At 44.2% G+C, this 18,695-nt stretch overlaps 1 protein-coding gene across 3 annotated transcripts in view; it reads right to left on the minus strand.

Moving 5' to 3' along the window:
- The window catches only part of CHCHD6 (coiled-coil-helix-coiled-coil-helix domain containing 6), a 238,113-nt gene that overhangs the window by 75,445 nt on the left and 143,973 nt on the right, over positions 1-18,695 (minus strand). The gene's annotated exons all lie outside the window — the stretch shown is intronic.

Below are 18,695 nucleotides of genomic sequence, written 5' to 3' on the forward strand. Positions count from 1 at the left end.
ACTGACCAACCAGTGATCTCCGTACACGGATGAGCTGAGATTGCTCATGTCACTTCCAAAAGAAACTACTCGAGTGTGGTTAAAAGGCTCTAGAAGACGCAAGATATCTCAGTAGTCCCAGAGCATAATACGATATGTCTACCAAACTGCATGGGACAAGGGGCATGCTGCCTGATTTTGAACAAGAGCACAGAACCCAACAGACTTCTTCAAAAGACTGCCCAGAAGTCCACTTGTTTAAGTCCAACATGACAGTGTGAGCGACCTTTTGTAACAGAGGCAGGGCTGATATGTTTCTCCTCAGGCATATAGTTTTGTTTATTTCTAGAAAAGTCTCAGTAAAGAAGCTTCTATTTTCAAAACAGAATGGACATTGGCAATGGTGTTTAAATTCAGGTGTTTTAATAAATACATTTCAAAGGTACTCTTAGAGCAAGCTTTTAAAGAAATCAATACAGTGGGAGGCTCTCCCACCCTTGACTCTGGTCACTTACACCTGAGCCCTTGCCTGACTGCTAGCATCGCTCAGAGTGCTTCTCCCACTTACCCTTGGTTTCGCTTAGAATTCAATCCCTCCGGCATTTCCGTCCAGGACTTCATGTCCGGAAAGCATAGCCTACGACTTCTTTCTCACATTTCTCTCCTTCCCCATTTCCTGCTGACCTCGGCCCTCCTAGCTTCTGACCCCCATCCGGGGTCCCTTCTCCCCTTTGGGCAGCCAGAGTGAACAACAGTGGCAAGGAAGCGGACAATCCCCACCCTCAGTGTGTGTTGTGACGTGGCAACTTCCCTGCCTCCCAAGGAGCAAATCTCTTTCCCTTTAGAGGCTGCTGACAACGGGTGAGGAGCTGCTGGGGTTTAAGTCTTTACATGTGTACCACCTTCCGTAGCTTTATTATCGTCCTCATATCGACGTTACTTTCCAAAATACTGCCAACAACTACAGTCTGAACAAGAATTTTTACGTAAACTATTTTTCAAACCGTGGCTCTACTAATTGCGCAATAGAGGTTTTAAAATCAATTTCCACGGAGGTGCTGGAATCTTCAAAGGAGTCTAGACCAAAATGCAGATCCCAGGGATCTTAGCAAAATGGGGCTCTCAGTTCTCTCTGCCAAGAAGTGGAGCCAGCTAAAGAACGAGGGAGCTGGGCTAGGCTGGGCTGGTGTTCAAAGGAAGGAGAAGGAAATCTCAGTGCTCCCAGTACCCAGAGGTCACAGCTCTGATCAAAGAACAGTTTCTCAAAGGAGCTCGTGGGTTTGCCACACTGCCATGCAAAAAGGTGTTCAAACTCACCACTGCACGATGAACCCGTGCTGGCTAGGATTATCAGAAAGACTCCTGGCTGTCTAACCAGGAGGCTCCTCTTTCCACCAGGAGAGTGATCCTGGGGTTGGGGGCGTGCCCAGCATCGGCTGTCCCATACTTGCCGCACAATAGCAGACCCCTCATGGCCTTAGCAGGAGCTCACGGAGCAACACATCTACTCACAAACCAAAGGAGGGACGGGAAAGACAGACGCACGGGCTCCCCTGGGGAACCTCCACAGGGCGCAGGCAGCGTGGCCGGACTCGCGCTCCCCAAAGAACACTGACTTCTGAATAAGCTGACTTTTCTATTCAAAATCTGACTACAGTGGGCCCCAGAAATGTGGTGCTTTGTGCTAAGTTTCCTAGCTGCTTGATATTTTGTGGTTTGAGACTTTCTGTAAAAAGAAAATCAAAAGAGGAAAAGAGTTGAAAAAAAGGTACGAGCCGCTCAAGCACACTTTCTAACCATCCACTCCTGCACCCACCTCTCCCATGGACCCTCTGCCACCCAAAATGACGTGAAACGAATCCAATTCCTATCGTCAATTCTCAGTAAGAACCTACTGAGAGGCTGAGCCTACTTTAGTGTCTCCTTTCCTTCACACAGATGAATTTTCTTCATGGTTTGTCAACTCCTACGGATGCCAATTTCTAACTTTAGAACAGTTTCCAAATGTTGGTGGATAGCTGGCTTTGTGGGGATAATATAGCTCAATGTATATATAGTATAAATTATTACCTACATTAAAAATGGTTCCCTCCTTTATGGCAAAAATTCCTAATTGACTCAATTCAATATTAAGTACATAAAAGGTTCTTCCTAAGTGTTTACTAAAGATTGTAAAAGACTCTCCAGGGAAGGATTTCATTTTTGCAGGATTCTACCTCTTCTATAGGAAAGGGAATCCACTTGCCATGAGCACCTACTGTATGCCAGTCCCAAAGTGCTTTTGCATAGCTCATGCCAGTTCACAGACAAAGAACCTGAGGCTTGCAGCTGGAAAGTGAGCAAGCGAGGACTCCAATCCAGCGGTATCTCACCCAGGGTGTGTGCTCTTCTCCGCCAAAGCATTTCTTAAAAAACTTGATACAAAGACAAGTAACAGATTCAAATAGTATTTTGCTCCTTTTAAAAAAGCAGTGCCCAGATGAGCTAAGACATGAACTCTATGAGAAAAGAAGAGAAAATAAATCTGTAACCCATCAAAGTATATTTGCTCTCCAAGCTGTGCAAATGCAAACAGGAAATGTCACAAGTACTGAAGAGACCTACACAGGTTTTAAGCATAAGCCTAATGTTTGGGGGCTTCAAAAAGGTATTTCTTAAAAGGTTCTATTTTCATATCCACAAATACAGCCCGACATACGTAGAGACAGCTAATGAGCACTAGCACATAAAGAAGACAGGCCTGGAGTCAGAAAACTACAGGCTGGGTCACGCTGGGCTGGGTGACATTCTGCAATGTGGAAGAAGGACGGTGGGTGACAGCCAGAGTCAGCACACTGGTCTGGAAGGTTCTGAGAGCGACTTAGAAGATTAAAAAAAAAAAAAAGATAAAAAATGAATAAATAAATAAAAATAAATTTTAAAAGGTTGACTGTCCCATGAGCAGTACATGGCAATGGCCTTCAGGGAGGCAGGGAGCTGTCTGTAGGGGTAGGAATGCCCCTAATGACAGTGGCGAGTATGATCAGATCTGGTCCTGGCTCTTCCAGAACTCCTAGGCGTGTGACGTTGCCTCACAAAGGTTCAAGTTGCTGTCGTATAAAATGGAGGTAACATCACTTCCTCACAGGTTGCTGTGAGGACAAAAGACCATTTTTTTTAAAAAATTATTTATTTGAGAGAGAGAGAAAGAGAGAGCACGCATGTGCGTGAGCAGGAGGAGGGGCAGAGGGAGAAGGAAGGAATCCCAAGCAGACTCCGCACTGAGTGCAAAGCCCAACACGGGGCTCGATCTCACAACCCTGAGATCATGACCTGAGCTGAAATCAAGAGTAGGCCCGCCCAACCGATGGAGCCACCCAGGCGTTCCCCAAAAAAGAAGACCATTTCTGATGTATGTTTACTATAGGCCCCGGCAATAGTAGGTGTTAAATGCATCATAACTATCATGATAATTATTATTCCCAACAATTGACTTGTTAAAGGAAGTAATTCATACATATCTGAAATTCAATTCATAAATGGAAGAATTGAGGCGGGGTCAAATTCACGTCAGAGCAACCTCCATGATGGAGGGCCAGGACTGTTAGCTCCACCAGTGGACTGTCCATGGTTCTTCCCTCCTGACGAAGCACTTGCAGCACTGACTCCATCCTGACGACAGCTCTGTGTGACAGGCATCTCCATGCACGAACTTAGAGCGCACACGCACACCACCATCGCCACCACCATGAGCAGCTAACAGGAGACACGGCTGAGGGGGAAACCCAGGTTGAAATCTAGGAACGCTACTCTTCCCACTTGCTAATCCACACTGCCTCCTGGGCTGGGAGGGTGCATGCCATGTCACGTCGCTTCCTGCTACCTGCAGGCACCGTGGTGGGGAGCTCAGGGCTCTGAGGAGCACAGGGACAGAGAGCCCAAGGGAGGGGATGCTGGCCCTCCTGCCCTGGGAGGTACCTCCTTCCTCACTGGGGTGGGCTTGGCAGCCAACTGAAGGTAAGAGGGGCACCTGGAGATGGGAGAGGCAGGAGAAACACCAAGTGCGGGAGCTTCAGAAGCTACCGAACTTCAGAAAGCCCTCTCCTGAGTCATACTTGGGGCCCTCCAGTCCAGCGTTATGTCCACTGCTTTCCTCAGGCATCCCACAGCCATGTAAAATCAAGGCCGCCCTTCCAGAAGACACCACACTGTCCACACCTCTCAACCTCTGCATGGCCTAATCCCCCGCCCCTGAGTACCTGCCTTTGCAGCCCTCACAACCAACCTCACATACAGATGACCAACAGACTCAGGAATGGACTCTCAGCCTCAACATGAATTCCAAAAATTGCAAATAGGATACCAGACACATTTTGCCTATGAAAGTGACAAAGATAGAAGCAGGGCTATGCAGGCCTTTTCCCACACTGCTGGGGAGGGTGGGATCAATAAAGCCTTTCTGGAGAGCAATTTGGCAATGTGTATCAGCATTTTTAACGAGCATCTCTTGTCATAAGGAAACAGGTCATTACTGAGAGACACATATTAAAGGATTTTTACTACAGCATTGTTTATAAGAGTAAAAAACTAGTGACCATCAGCAGGGGAGTAGTTAAGTAAATTATGGTATCTCCAATTATGCAGATTTTTTTAAAAGTATGATAGATCATTACATACTGCCAAGGAAAGATGTCCATGATAAACACCTGTTCCTATTTATATAACAGTAGCTGAATATACACTTAAATATAAATAAATACAGACAGACAGAGAGGGGAGAAGGGGAAAAGGAGAGAGGAAAGAAGGGATGAAATACACAAAGCAACAGATTATAAACTGCCTCTCAAGTCAAGAGCCTCCTACAGGAAGCCTTCCTGGATTGCCCCAGGCTGTTTGATGCCTCTGTCCCTGGACTCCTCTCCGAGCACTTTTCAGTGCAGGATAGAGCAGGTGTGGTGGTCAGGACTCTGCTCAAGAGCAGGAGGCTGGCCCTGCCAGGGGAAGGACACCCAGGGCAGGCTCCCACCCCCTTGTGCCATTCTCTCCTCAGAACTAGGAGCAGGGGCAGGAAAGATCTTTCCCTTTGCTCCCCAGGGAAAGGCTCCAGCAGCTCTCTGCTGACCTCTCCCACAGAGTGCTGTGCCCTATCCCACCCCACTGGAGGGGGCCTCAGTGTGCCAAACCTTCCCTACCCCTTAAAAGATCATCCCCCTTTCATTCTCCCTCAGAGCCACTCTGCAGAAAGGGTAGAGTTTTGTACCTGAAATAACTTTAGATGCACTTAAGGGAATTGAGAAGTTCATGAGGCCAGCAGGCAGGTGTATTTGGGTGAAGGTGGTGCTTGGACACCCACTGTACACTCTGCTCTCAGCCACTCCCGGCCTGCCTGACTTGGGCTGGCGGGGGTCTGCCCGCTGAGCAGCAGGCCTCAGAGGGATGCGGCACAAGCTGAGGCCCTGGGGCTCTGGCACGTCCAGATGTTCACATCCGCCACGTTGCCTCCTGAATCGGTCATGCCGATGGGCCCCTAGGGACTCAGAGGTGAGGCAGGCCTAGCAATTTCTGGCCTGGGTGAGGAAGCAGCTCTGCCTCCAGGCAGAGAGCCAGCACCCCAGCTCCTGACAGGAGTCCCTCACTTAAGGTAGCAGGGCCTGGCCAGGGCTCACCCAGGGAAGAGCTGTACACCAGGAAATTCTTTTCCTTTTAGCCATGCAATCCACCCTGCCTCTTATCATGTGCCAGGCTGTGTGCTGGGAGCTGCAGACACGGTATCAAAAATAAGACTCAGACCCTGCTTGTTTCAGACTGGTCTCTCTTGTTTCAGACTGGTCTCTCGGTCTGATGGGGACCTGGATGTGTCACTCAGTGATAGTGAGAGCATAGTGTTTGCTGTCTAGCTCTGTGAGTGGTCTAGCCACCAGTGCAGAGGTCAGACTATGCTCTGCCTCCTGGGGCGAGTACGGGTCAGGGAGGAGCCGGGCTCCTACAGGCGGCTGAGGTGGCAGAGCCCTCTCCATGCCTGCCGCACCGCCTCGTCTCTCGAGCCGCCGTCCTCTCCGGTCTCTGGCTCTACAAACAAATGGGATGATGCAACTTGGCAGCTGCCTTTCTACGCATTTCCTTCCTAGAAAGGGGGGGTCTGTCAGCGGGCCCCACTGACTCTCTTCAGACCCCAGGTGCATCACACCTGATACACAATCACACGGGGGCGGCATCCCCTTGACCAAAGGGCAGTGCTGACGGTGGCTTTTTCTTCCTCCTCTTCCTTGACACCGTTTTGTTTCCCTTCATCCTCCTAGAAATCTTATTTCGGACATGTAGGAAGAGAGTCTGGGTGCAGGCTTACTTCTCCCCTGTGATTTTATGGCATACCTCAGAGATATCGCACGTTCCGCTCCAGACTGATTATGGCAATAAAGTCAAAGAAATTTTTCGGTTTCCCAGGACATATGAAAGCTATATTTATACTATACTGTACTCTACTAAGTGTGCAATAATAGCATGGTGTCTAATAAAAAGGTACATGCCTTAATTTAAGAATACCGTATCGCTAAAAAATACTAACCTTCTCAGCTTTCAGTGAGTCATCACTGAGCATGGATCACCATAACAAATACAATAATAAAAAGGTTTGAGATACTGCGAGAGTTACCAAAATGTGACCCAGAGACACAAAGTGAGCAAACGCTGTTGGAAAAACGGTGCCCACGGACTTGCTCGATGTGGGGCTGCCACCAACTTTCAATTGGTAAAGAACACAATTATCTGCGAAGTATAATAAAATGAGGTGCTGTGTGTATCTTGGAAAGTTTCAGACCTATACAACTCGGTGAATGGTATCAATGCCCACGTACCCTTCACCTCCATTCCTCACTTGCTGGGGTTCTGCCGCGTCTACACATCTACACACCGTCCACATCCCACCCACACGTTCGCATACACACTTTCTGGCTGAAGCTCTTCTGAGAGTTAGCTGCAGTCACCCCGGCACCTCACCCCTAATACTTCAGCTGCATCTCCTGAGAGCAAGGATATTGATATTTTGTGTTTGTAAACACAAACCACCACCACACTTGGGACATTTCACATCAATAGAATACTTTTCTTTTTTTTAAAGATTTTTTTTTTTTAATTTATGTGACAGAGAGACAGCCAGTGAGAGAGGGAACACAGTAGGGGAGTGGGAGAGGAAGAAGCAGGCTCCCAGCGGAGGAGCCCGATGTGGGACTCGATCCCGGAACGCCGGGATCACGCCCTGAGCGGAAGGCAGGCGCTTAACGACTGCACTACCCAGGCGCCCCCAATAGAATACTTTTCTAATACAAAATCTTCATTTGAGTTTTCCTAGTTGTCCCAAGGACATACCCAGTCCCCAACCCAGGATTCAATCAAGGATCACACACTGTATTTGGTTGACATGGCTCTTCATTCTTCTTTCACCTAAACTGGTCCCACCCTCTCATTCACCTTTCAGGATACTGATATTTTCGAAGAGTCCAGGACAGCTGTTTTGGAGAATGCCCCTCAATTTGGATTTGAATGATTGTATCCTTGTGATTGGATTTAGGCTAAAATTCTTAGTAGAGAAATGATACAGGTGATACAGTGCCTTTCTCAGTGTGTCCCATGACTGGGGATAAGAAACTAAGGTGGTGACCACTAGACTTTTCCATTGTGGAACAGGAGATATTTTCTAGAGATGGCCCCACCAATGTCTCCTGTCTGCGTGCTCTGTTTATAAGGTGACAGGAAGCCCCTCCCACACTGCAGTGAGGTTGATATCCCTTCACCAGACCATGGGTGGAACTCTGTGACTGCTTCAATCAAGAGCATATGGTGAAATGGACATCATGTGACTTTGGAGGCTAGATGATAAAATAAAATGCCTTGCACTTGCCCTCTCTGGGGACGCAGCCGCCACGCTGTGAGGAAGCCTAAAATAGTGCACACTGAGAGCCCACATGTGAAGGTTCTGGCCAGCTGAGGCCCCAACCAACAGCATCAACTGCCAGATGTATGAATAATTCCAGTCCTCAGCCACGCAGTCATCCTTGGCCATCAAATCACTCCCAGCCTTCACATCTTCCCAGAGGAGGCCCAAGACATTGTATAGTAGACACAAGCTATTCCTGTGCCCCGTCTGAGCCCGACTCTCAGAATCCATGATCATAACAGAGTGGTTGTTTTATGCCACTAAGTTTTGAGGTGACTTTTTATTTAGGAATATGTCTCTGCAACCATATCCTTTTCCTTCTATAATTAATAAATAATCTGAGAAGTGATGCTGTAAGACCATGTGATTACCCTATTTCTCGACAGGCTTTCATCCAATAGTTTTGGATCAATTCATGAGTTTTGCCTGAATTATTATCATAATAGTGGCAAAGTTGATTATCATTCTTTCTATAGTTATTAGTTGTCATTCTTGTAAAGGCAGTTTTCCTTTCCTTATCCTCCTTTTGTTTCTACATATTTTATATCAGTATGGACCTAGATACTTTTTTTTTTAATTCAATGGTTATACTTCATTTCTGTCATTACTCATTTTGTTTGCTCAAACAAAATAATCCAAATTCAGTGAGTGGGACTTCTTTCAGTGTGGCTCCTCTGTCCTATGTAGACTCACATGCCCTCACATTTTTTGAACACATCTTTACTTTGTCACAAAATAAGATGTTCCAGGCTCAGCTTGTCAATCTCCTGCTCCATTCCTGGACGAGGCTGCTTTCAGGGGGCACTGGCTCCTTTCAGTTTCAAATGGTTATTTAGAAATCAAGATCTTGGAAAAAGGAGTGCTTACTCCTGAGGGGTCTTCATTTGTGGGTTTCTTTTAGAGCTAGGAAGAATGCATTTCTTTACAACTATGAGCTTGCATTGACTCCTCTAATTCCAAAGTAATACCATGGGGTTCTACCTCTTCTCCCTCTATTCCATGTTTGCAGCTCCTTCTCATCTGGGGAGAACTCTAGTTCCTCACATTAGTGCTCACTCGTTCAATCCTGTGGTGCAAATAAAATAGTTTGGAACTGCCACACCAATTCTGCTGATGAAAACAAACCCACTACATGAAGTTCAAGATTTCTCTTCTTAGAATACACTTAACTGAGGATGTACAGAGTACTCTATTCAAAAGTTACCTAGATTTGTAATTAAATGTTTCATTTTGAGATAATCTATAGATTTATAGGTGGTAGTCAGCAATAATACAGAAAATCCATGTACCCTTTCCCCAGTTTCCCCCAGTGTGAACAGCCTATATCACTCTAGGACAGTATCATAACCAGGAAAGTGACACTGATATAATCCAGTAGCCTTATTCAGATTTCACTAGTTTTATATGCACTAATTTGTGCATATTTAGTTCTACGCAATTCTATCACACGTATAGGTTCATGTAATCACCACCATTGCTGAAATACAGGATAGTGCCACCATCCCCAGGGTCCCCTGTGCTCCATTTTTATAATCATACTCACCTTCTTCCCCTCTACACCCACCTCCAATTTCCCTGACCCCTGGCAACCACTAACCTGTTTCCCATCTCTATAATTTTGTCATTTCAAAAATGTTGTAGAAATGGAATCACACAATATTTAACCATTTGAAGTGGGCTTTTTTTACTCAACATAATTCCCTGGACATTCACCCAAGATTCTTCTTTGTATCACTAGCTCATTCCCTTCTTTGCCAAGTAGTATTCTACGTATGGATGTACCACCTTTGCTTACGATTCACCTGTTGAAGAGCATTGGGGTTGTCTCCAGCTCTGGCTATCATGAATAAGCTTCTATGAACATTCACTTTGTGTAAACGTCGTTTTTGCTTCTCTGGGATAAACGCCAACGAGTGCAATTGCTGGGTTTTATGGTAACTGCACACTCAGTTTTATAAGAAACTGACAAACTATTTCCAGAGCAGTTGTACTATTTTACATTCCCACTAGCAATACATGAGTGACCTAGTTTTTCCACATCCTTGTTAGCATTTGGTATTGTCCCTATTTTTAATTTTAGCTATCTTGATAGGTATGTAGCGATATCAAATTGTGGACTTAATTTGCATATCTCTAGTGGCTAATGGTGCTTAATGTCTTTTCATGTGCTTATCTGCCATCTGTATATCCCCTTGGTTAATTTTCTTAATTGGATTGTCTGTCTGTCTGTCTTTATTTATTTATTTATTTAACTGGTGAGTTGTGAAAGTTGCTTCTATATTCTAGATATCAGTCCTGAGTTTGATCTCTGGTTTGCAAATATTTTCTCCCAGTCTGTAGGTTCCCTTTTCATCTTCTTTACAGAATATTTCACAGAATAAAAGTTTTTAATTTTGATGAGGTCCATTGTATCAATTTTTTCCTTTTATGGATCATGCTTTTAGTGGTTTTAATTTCAGTTTCCAAATGTTGTTAGCACACAGCAATCTGTAATGTGACTGATTTTTGTACGTTGAACTTGTGTCTTATGACCTTGCTAAACTCATTTATTAGTTCTAGGAGGCTTGTTGTTTGTTTAGATTTCCTTAGGATTTTCTATGTAGATGACTATGTCAATAAGCATATGGGGACAGCTTCTTTTGTCCTTTCTAATCCATATGGCCTTTAATTTCTTTTTCTTGTCTTACTGCAGTGGCTAGTGTCTTATCAGTGGCTTAACTCTAGGTTGTGTTTAAGTGACAAGAACAAATATCCTTGTCTTGTTGACAGTCTTAGGGGGAAGGTATTCAGTACTTCATCATTACATAAGACATTAGATACAGGTTTTTTGGTACATGCTCTTTAACAAGTTAAGGTAGTTCCTTTCTATTCCTAATTTTCTGAGAGGTTTTTATCATAAATGGGTATTGATTTTTGTCACACACTTTTCTGTATTAATTAATATGATCATGTGATTTTCCCCCCTTAGCTTGTTGATATGGTAGATTTCATTGATTAATTTTTGAGCACTGACCCAGGTTTGCACGCCTGGAATAAACCCCACTTTATATACACATGGTAAATCTATATAAAAAATTGTTTTTATACATTACTAGATGTGGTTAGCAAATACTTTGTTGAGGATTTTTGTGCCCAATTAAAGAGAGATCTTGGTCTCTCTTTGGTAATAATGTTTGTCAAGGTAATACTGGCTTCATAAAATAAGTTGGGAAGTTTTCCCTGATCTTGTATTTTCTGGAGGAGATTGTATAAAATTGGTTTTAATTCTTTCTCTGTTTGGAAGAAATCTCCAGAGAAACCATTTGTTCATGGAGTTTTTTCTAAAGTTTCAAAATCATGAAGTCAACTTCTTCAGTGGTTACAGAACTACTCAGGTTATCAGTTTCATCCTGGCTGTTTTAGTAGTTTGTGGTTTTCCAGGAATCGGCCCTTTATGTCCATGAGCATAAAGTTGTATCACCTTATTCTCTATCAGTGGCTGTGGAGTCTGCAGGGATGTAACCTGTTTCTCTGATATTGGTGATTTGTGTCTTCTCTATTTTTGTCAATCTTGCTAGAGGTTTATTAATTTTATTAATTTTTTTCCCAAAAAACAGCTTTTTATTAATTCTCTCTACTGTTTTTCTGTTTCAGTTATAGTGATTTCTGTTCTTATCTTTATTTCCTTTCTTCTGCTTGCTTTGACTTCATTTCATTCTTCTTTTTCTAGTTTCTTGAGATTAAAATTTTAATTTGAAACTGTTCCTTCTTCCTAATGTAAGCATTTACTGCTACAAATTTCCCTGTATCTTGCAAATTCTGATACACTGATTTCAACTCTTTTAAATTTGGTAAGGTTTGTTTTATGACCTCAGATATAGTCTATCTTGGTTCCACAGGTGCTTGAAAAAAATACATATTCTGTGACTGTTGGGAGTATTCTTTATATGTTGATTAGATCCTACTGGATGGTAATATCCTTTAGGCATGTTACATCCTTGATGATTTCAGTTTAGTACTTCTATCAGTTGCTAAGAAAGGGGTTTGATGTCCTCCCAACTATTATTTTAGACTTGTGTGTTTATCCTTTCAGCCCTACAGTTTTTGCTTCATGCATTTTAAGATTCTATTCTTTGGTGCATATACATTTAGGATTGCTATACCTTCCTGGCAAATTGATCCTTTTATCCTCATTATCATGTTCTTCCTTATGTCCAGTAATTTCCTTTGTTCTGAAGTACTTTACCTGATATTAATACAGCCACTCCAATGTTTTTGGATCAATGTTTACATGACATATCTTTTTTCCACCCTTTTACTTTTCAACCTATGTCACTGCATTTGAACTGAGTTTCCAATACACAGCCGCGCGCGTGTGTGTGTGTGTGTGTGTGTGTGTGTGTTTAATCTATTCTGGCAACCTCTGCCTTTAAAGTTATTATTGCCATGTTAAAGCTTAAGTCTACTGAAAGCTTAAGTAGTACTACTAAAGCTACTTAAAGCTTAAGTAATTGCCATGTTAAAGCTTAAGTCATTTTATTATGCTTTCTGCTTATTCCCTGTTTCTCATTCCCCATTTCTCTTTCCTTGCCTTCCTGTGGTTTACTTAATCATTTCATAGGATTCCATGTTGATTTACTAATTGTGCTTTTCAGTATACCCCTTCATAAAATTTTCTTAGTGGTTACACGGAGTATTACAATATACATATGTAACTTACCATATTCTACTGGTATCAATGTTTTACCACTTAGGGTATAGTATGGAAACCTTACTTCGATTTAGGTTCTTTTATCCTTCCACTTTTTAACACCTTTGCTTTGAGCATATATTTTTCTACATACATTTGCTTCACAACAGATGGTGTCAAATTTTTTTGTTTCAACCATCAAATATGATTTTAAAAACTCATGAGAAAAAGGATAATCTATTGTATTTATCCATAGTTTTGCTTTTTCCATTGTTCATTCTTTCTTATTCATGTTCCAAGATTACTTCCTTTATCATTTTATTTCTGTTTGAAGAACTTACTTTAGCCATTCTTATTTTTTTAAGATTTTATTTTTAAGCAATCTCTAGACCCAATGTGGGGTTTGAACTCACAACCCTGAGACCAAGGGTTGCAGACTCTACCAACTGAGCCAGCCACCCACTTCAGCCATTCTTTAAGGGTAGATTGGCTAGCAACAAACTCTCTTAGTTCTCTGTAGTCTGAGAGTGCCTTTATTTTCTCTTCATTCTAAAGAATAGTTTTGCCAGGTATAGAATTCATGGTTATAGATTTTATTTTTCAGTACTTGAAAAATATGTCACTTCGTTCTGGCCTCCATGGTTTTAAATGAGACTCCACTGTCATTCAAATTGTTGTTAACTTGTAAGGAATATGTTGGTTTTCTCTGATTGCTTTCAAGATTCTTCTGTCCTTAGTTTTTAGAGGTTTCATTATTATGGGTCTAGGTGTGTATTTCTTTGGATTTATCTTCTTTGGAATTTGCTCAGCTTCTTGAATCACAGCCTTTATTGCGCTTTTTTGGTCTGCTGGGTTCATCTGAGGCCATAGGGGCTCTTGCTGATTCCTGCTGGGGTTGCCTGTGGGGGCAGAAAGTGCCTCTCCAGGCTGTGGGGACAAAGAGTGCTTCCTTACCAGTCACTTGTTAGGGTGGGGATCCCTCCTGCCAGTGTCAGGCCTCCCAGTGTCTCCAGGTGGTGGGGGTCTCTGACCTACAGCACATAAAGACCACTGCTCCAACAAGTTGTGGCAGGATGTCCCCTGCTGGTGCCAGCAGGCCACCAATGTCTCTAGGTAGGAGAAAGGATTCTCTGGTCCACAGGACAAAGAGCACTCCCCAGATCAGTGCTTCCTAGCCACCTGGGGTCTCCAGGTGAGAGAGAGGAGTCTCTAACTGACTGAACAAAGAGTGCTCCCAATCTGGGCCACTTGTCATGGCAGGACCCCCCTGTTGGTGCTGTTGAACCACTAGGGTCTCTGGTTAGGAGAAGGGGGATCTCTGGCCCACAGGGAAGAAGACTGCTTCCTGGGGCCACTTGTCAGTGGTACTTCCACTAGGTCTCCCTTGCTGGTGCCACTGGGCCTACTGAGTATGGCTGGCAGGGCTCCCTCTCAGTCTGGTGAAGCAATGAGCCTACCTGGGCAGCTGTCTGCTACAGGTTGGGTGCTGAAGATACTGGCCCTGGGGTTGCTGACCGTCACTGGGTAGGACGGTCAGGAAGCATCCACGCCTCTGTGTTGTTCCTATAGTGCCAGAGTCCCTAGCTAGTATCCCTTCCTCTTCCTAACTTTCAGACTTCTCCTATGCTTGTCTCTCAACTTATTTAAGGATACGTAATTGTACTCGGTGAGAAAGAGCTGGGAGAAATGAGTCTAGCCATCCTGCCCACACTAGAAGTCCACCCAAATTAATACTGTTCCTCTGTGTTGAGTGGCATGTATTTGATATACAGCTAGGCTCCTTTACTTCTGTTTGTACTAATTTTTAACTCCACCTTTATTTAATTTTTGAATAAGTAACACATTAACATGGTCCACAAGTCAACTATATGTAAAAGGCACATTCAGAGATGTCCCATTCCATTCCCTGTTTTCCCGGCCCATTTCCACTCACTCGCTGTGGGTAACAATTTCATGAGTTTCTGGTTTATCCTTCCTGAGTTTCTTTTTGAAAACTAAGGAGATTCATATATTTCTATTGTTTTTTCTTATTTCAGCAGAGGCCTGATTTTTACCTCAGAATCTCAGTCAGGAGTTGATCGCTATAGCCCAGCGACTTAAAATCTTCATAATCTGGATGTTTCTCCTACTGAAAGCCCTTCAGATGCCTCCCTGATTCCATTTAAAACCATTCCCTCCATTCTGCTCACATTTCTCAATTTGTTGAGTCATTTGTCTGCTTCCCTTCTTTAAATTATATTGATCCAGTTTCCTCATAATTCTTATTCTCCCTTCAATCACTAACATATTTGAGTCGATCTAAAAGAAAACAAGGGTGTTTACCTTAATGGAATAAATGTATTCTGGTAGAATTTGTTGTAAAATGAATTCCTGCGAAGTGAATCCCACTTTCCAATGCGGTATATTCTGGTACACTAAGGGGAAAGTGGTCACAGGGTATAATTAATACCACATTTAAAAGAGCTGCCTACGTTTTTAAGATCACATATTCATGAAGGAAGTGAGATATTTTCAATAAAACATTGCTGACAAAACAAAATGTTAACAATTTTACCTCACCACACTTTTTTAAATGTCACAAAATACAAATACCAAAAATGACAACACAACACTGTCACAGTTCTGGCAGACTAATCTGTTACCTCATATACATTTCCCACGTATGGGCAAACATCCCCGGAGTCTTGGCAGTTCAACTCAGTTTCTTCTCACTAGACTCAGAAGCCTTCACACTAACTCTACTCCCGGATACCTCTGCTGTGGCTTTTGTATCATTTGAGCCCACCAGGCCCCTTTCCAATACTGGTGAAAACTTCCCTGGAAAGCAGGTTTCCCTCAAAGGTGGCTGGGAGCTCTCTTTCATTTGCTCAAGAGGCGCACAACAAACATTCACTGAGCATCCACGAAGGCGCAGGCCGCAGGAGCTAATACTTACATGTGCCCACACAGTGCCTGGCAAAAGAGTAGGTATCCTGTGAGTACCATCATTCTGGGTTAGGCAAAGTCACCAGCTAATAACCAACAGTCAGGAGCAAATTAGCAGATCCGACGATATGTTCTAGCTGGCATTCACCTCAGATGCTATTAGCATACACAAAATATTTGCCGAGTCTGACCATTTTAACAAAAGACAACAACGAAATGACCTATCTTCCTCCTGGGAGAAGAGCAGAAAGCACAGGATACTATAGGTTTGCATGGTGATATTATTATGGTGATACAGTGCATGAAGTCTTTGTATTCCAAAGCATTTCAAATAAAACATGGAACACTATTTTTCAGAAGCCCTTTCATGAGCCGTTTAACGTGGTTAAATAACCCTGTGCTTGAGTTTAAAATCTCGGCTTGTAAGCTTCTAAGAACACTGAAACACCTTGAAACTGATTTTGGTTTACTTAAAACTGCATAAAAAGTGATGCCATCAAGAGCCCTCACCACAAGCCCTGGAGGTGTTTAAATACTCTAAAAACCGGAACACGTTCCCCGTATCATCGCTGGTGCTCTCGATGTCTGAGGGAATGGTCTGATGTGGCTTTCAGATACAGTGTGAGCCACGTGCCTGCACCTTCCCCCGCTATGTCCGCAGGTGTCTAGTAATGGGCCTGAGTTGCCGCTGATGAGAAGGCCAGAAGCCTTTCCCTCTGAAGGGCTGGCCCCTTGTGGGGAAAGGCCATCAGGCTCCCTCAGGACCAGTATTAGGGTGGGAGGAACTGTTCCTGCAGAATAGCCTTCTCCTCCCCTTTTTCCTGCTCTGGATTCTGGATATCTGGTGCTGTGATGTGTGAGTAAGAATCACTTCCTGACCAGGAGAGCTCAAGTTAGGGCAAGAGATGGACCAATGTCGGGATGCGGTGCCAACACTGCGCCCCACCAAGAGGATCCAGAGAGGCTTCCTGGAGCAGGAAATGGCTGAGCTGTCTTAAAGGGAGACAGGAACCGACTAGATGAAGTACAGGACACAGTGGGGGAAGCACGTTGCAGACAAGGCCCAAGAAGGAGGACTGAGTGTAGTTCAAAGCTACTGCAGGCCAGTTCTGCTGGTGGGAGAGCATGACGTGGGGCTGTGGGAACTGTGAGCAGATGGCAGCCTGGGGCTGAATGCCCGGGACTGTGGAGTTCAGACCATAAGGAGAGGTGGAGACTATCATTTTGAGTAGGGGATTGACTGGATCGGTCAGAAATCTGAACTCTGGGGACTGCCACTAAAGGCAAGGAGACCTTTAGGGACGACTGCTCTCACGTGGGTAGCAAACAATGGGGCAGTGGAGATTAAGAGGACAGTTTTTAACTATTTAGGAAGCATAGGAATGGCCTAAATGTGGGAAATACAGAGCCCAGCAGACCTTGCATTTCCCAGCACGGGGCGGAGGGGGGGTGGGGGGGCAGAAGGGGGCCGCTCGCTGCATACTTCCAGGGGAGGAAGGCAGTGCATGGAGACGTGCACCCTGGGGGGACGGTGAGCCCTAGGCATGGAAGTGCTGCCATACGTGGCCTTGCATAGCTCTCGGCACCCCTGCCTGGCCCATCCTGTGCTCTTGGCACCCTGAACCAGCTCTCTGCCCTTTGACTCTCTGAAGTTTTCCTCCTGAATCAGTAACCCACTTTTGTTTCTAAGGCTGCTTCCACATTCAACTCTACTGTGAGCACTCTCACTGATGTGAGGACAGGAACAAAGCTATAGGTACGCACGATACCTACGGCAAGTGCGAATGCCAACCAAAGAGCTTAATTCCACAGGCTGCCTTGAAAAGGACAGGCCAGAGCAGCTGCCAGCTCCCGGGACAAGCATTTCACAAGTGCAGGACGTGGTACCAGAGGCTCTGGAGAGGACAGTCTGGCGCACAACACGCAGGGCAACATGGCTGCTTCGGCTGGGCTGGGGCTATTTCCATTGCTGAAGGCACATCTTCTTACCCTTTATTTTTTTATACAAGATTCTTTTTTTTTTTATTTTTCATAATTATATTTTAATGTAACAAAGTCATTTCTAACACATTACTTTCACAACACAGTAGGTGAACAAGCTGCATCTGGAAAAACCCTAAACTAGGGCTCAAGAATGGGAGCAGGGAAAATGGTTGGGAAGCTACTTTTTCCTCTACTTCTCAACAACCTAGCACAGGGAGTTCATGCAGAGTTGTAAGCCCATATATTGCTTACTCCAAATGCAAAACCCTTTTCATCTTCATCATCATCTCCGGTAAATTTTTATATAATTTTCCCATTCAATAGAAACTTAGAGACATAACATACTTTTTATACATTTATGCAATTAAGAAATAACAAAGCCAGAATTCAAATTCAACCCTGTCAGTCTCCAATGCACTTGCTCTCTCTTCCACACCATTGTAATTTAGACATTCTTTTTTTGAATTTTTTTAATAATAATATTTTTTTATTATATTATGTTAGTCACCATACAGTACATCCCTGGTTTTTGATGTAAAGTTCGATGATTCACTAGTTGCGTATAACACCCAGTGCACCATGCAATACTTCATCTATTTTTTTGACACAGAGAGAAAAAGAGAGAGAGCAAGCACAAGCAGGGGGAGTGGGAGAGGGAGAGAGAGAAGCAGGCTCCCCGCTGAGCAGGGAGCCCAATGTGGGACTCAATCCCAGGACCCTGGGATCATGAGTTGAAGGCAGACACTTAACCGATTGAGCCATTGAGCCACCCAGGTGCCCCTCTTCATACCCTTTAAAAAGATAAACAAATCACAGCTTGAACAGCGGAGGCCAGAATAAAGATTCTGGAATCAGCCATCCCTAAGTGTAAATCCCACTTTCACCATTTATGAGGCTGTGTGGTTTTGTACAAACTACTTATAGTCCCCCAGGTCTGGAATCCTCACCAGTCCAACGGGAATGACTGCATCCACCTATAAAGCCTCTGGGGAAGGGCCTGGTTCTTAGACACTCGGCAAAGAGCTATGGACGGCACCCGTAAAGCTGGTGCAGGAGAGCAGCGAGGCCACGGCTCTCTGGGAGAAGCCAACCCACCCGGTCAGTGGTGATGGCTGCCAGGGAGTGCAGAGCCAGCAAAACAGCATGGACAACTGAAGTCTTATCGCTGCGCTCCAGCCAGACCCAGCCCTGCAGATTAGGTTCCTCTGGCTGACCAACCTGAACCAG

Source organism: Ursus arctos, unplaced genomic scaffold, assembly GCF_023065955.2.
Source record: "Ursus arctos isolate Adak ecotype North America unplaced genomic scaffold, UrsArc2.0 scaffold_14, whole genome shotgun sequence".
Classification (NCBI taxonomy): domain Eukaryota; kingdom Metazoa; phylum Chordata; class Mammalia; order Carnivora; family Ursidae; genus Ursus; species Ursus arctos.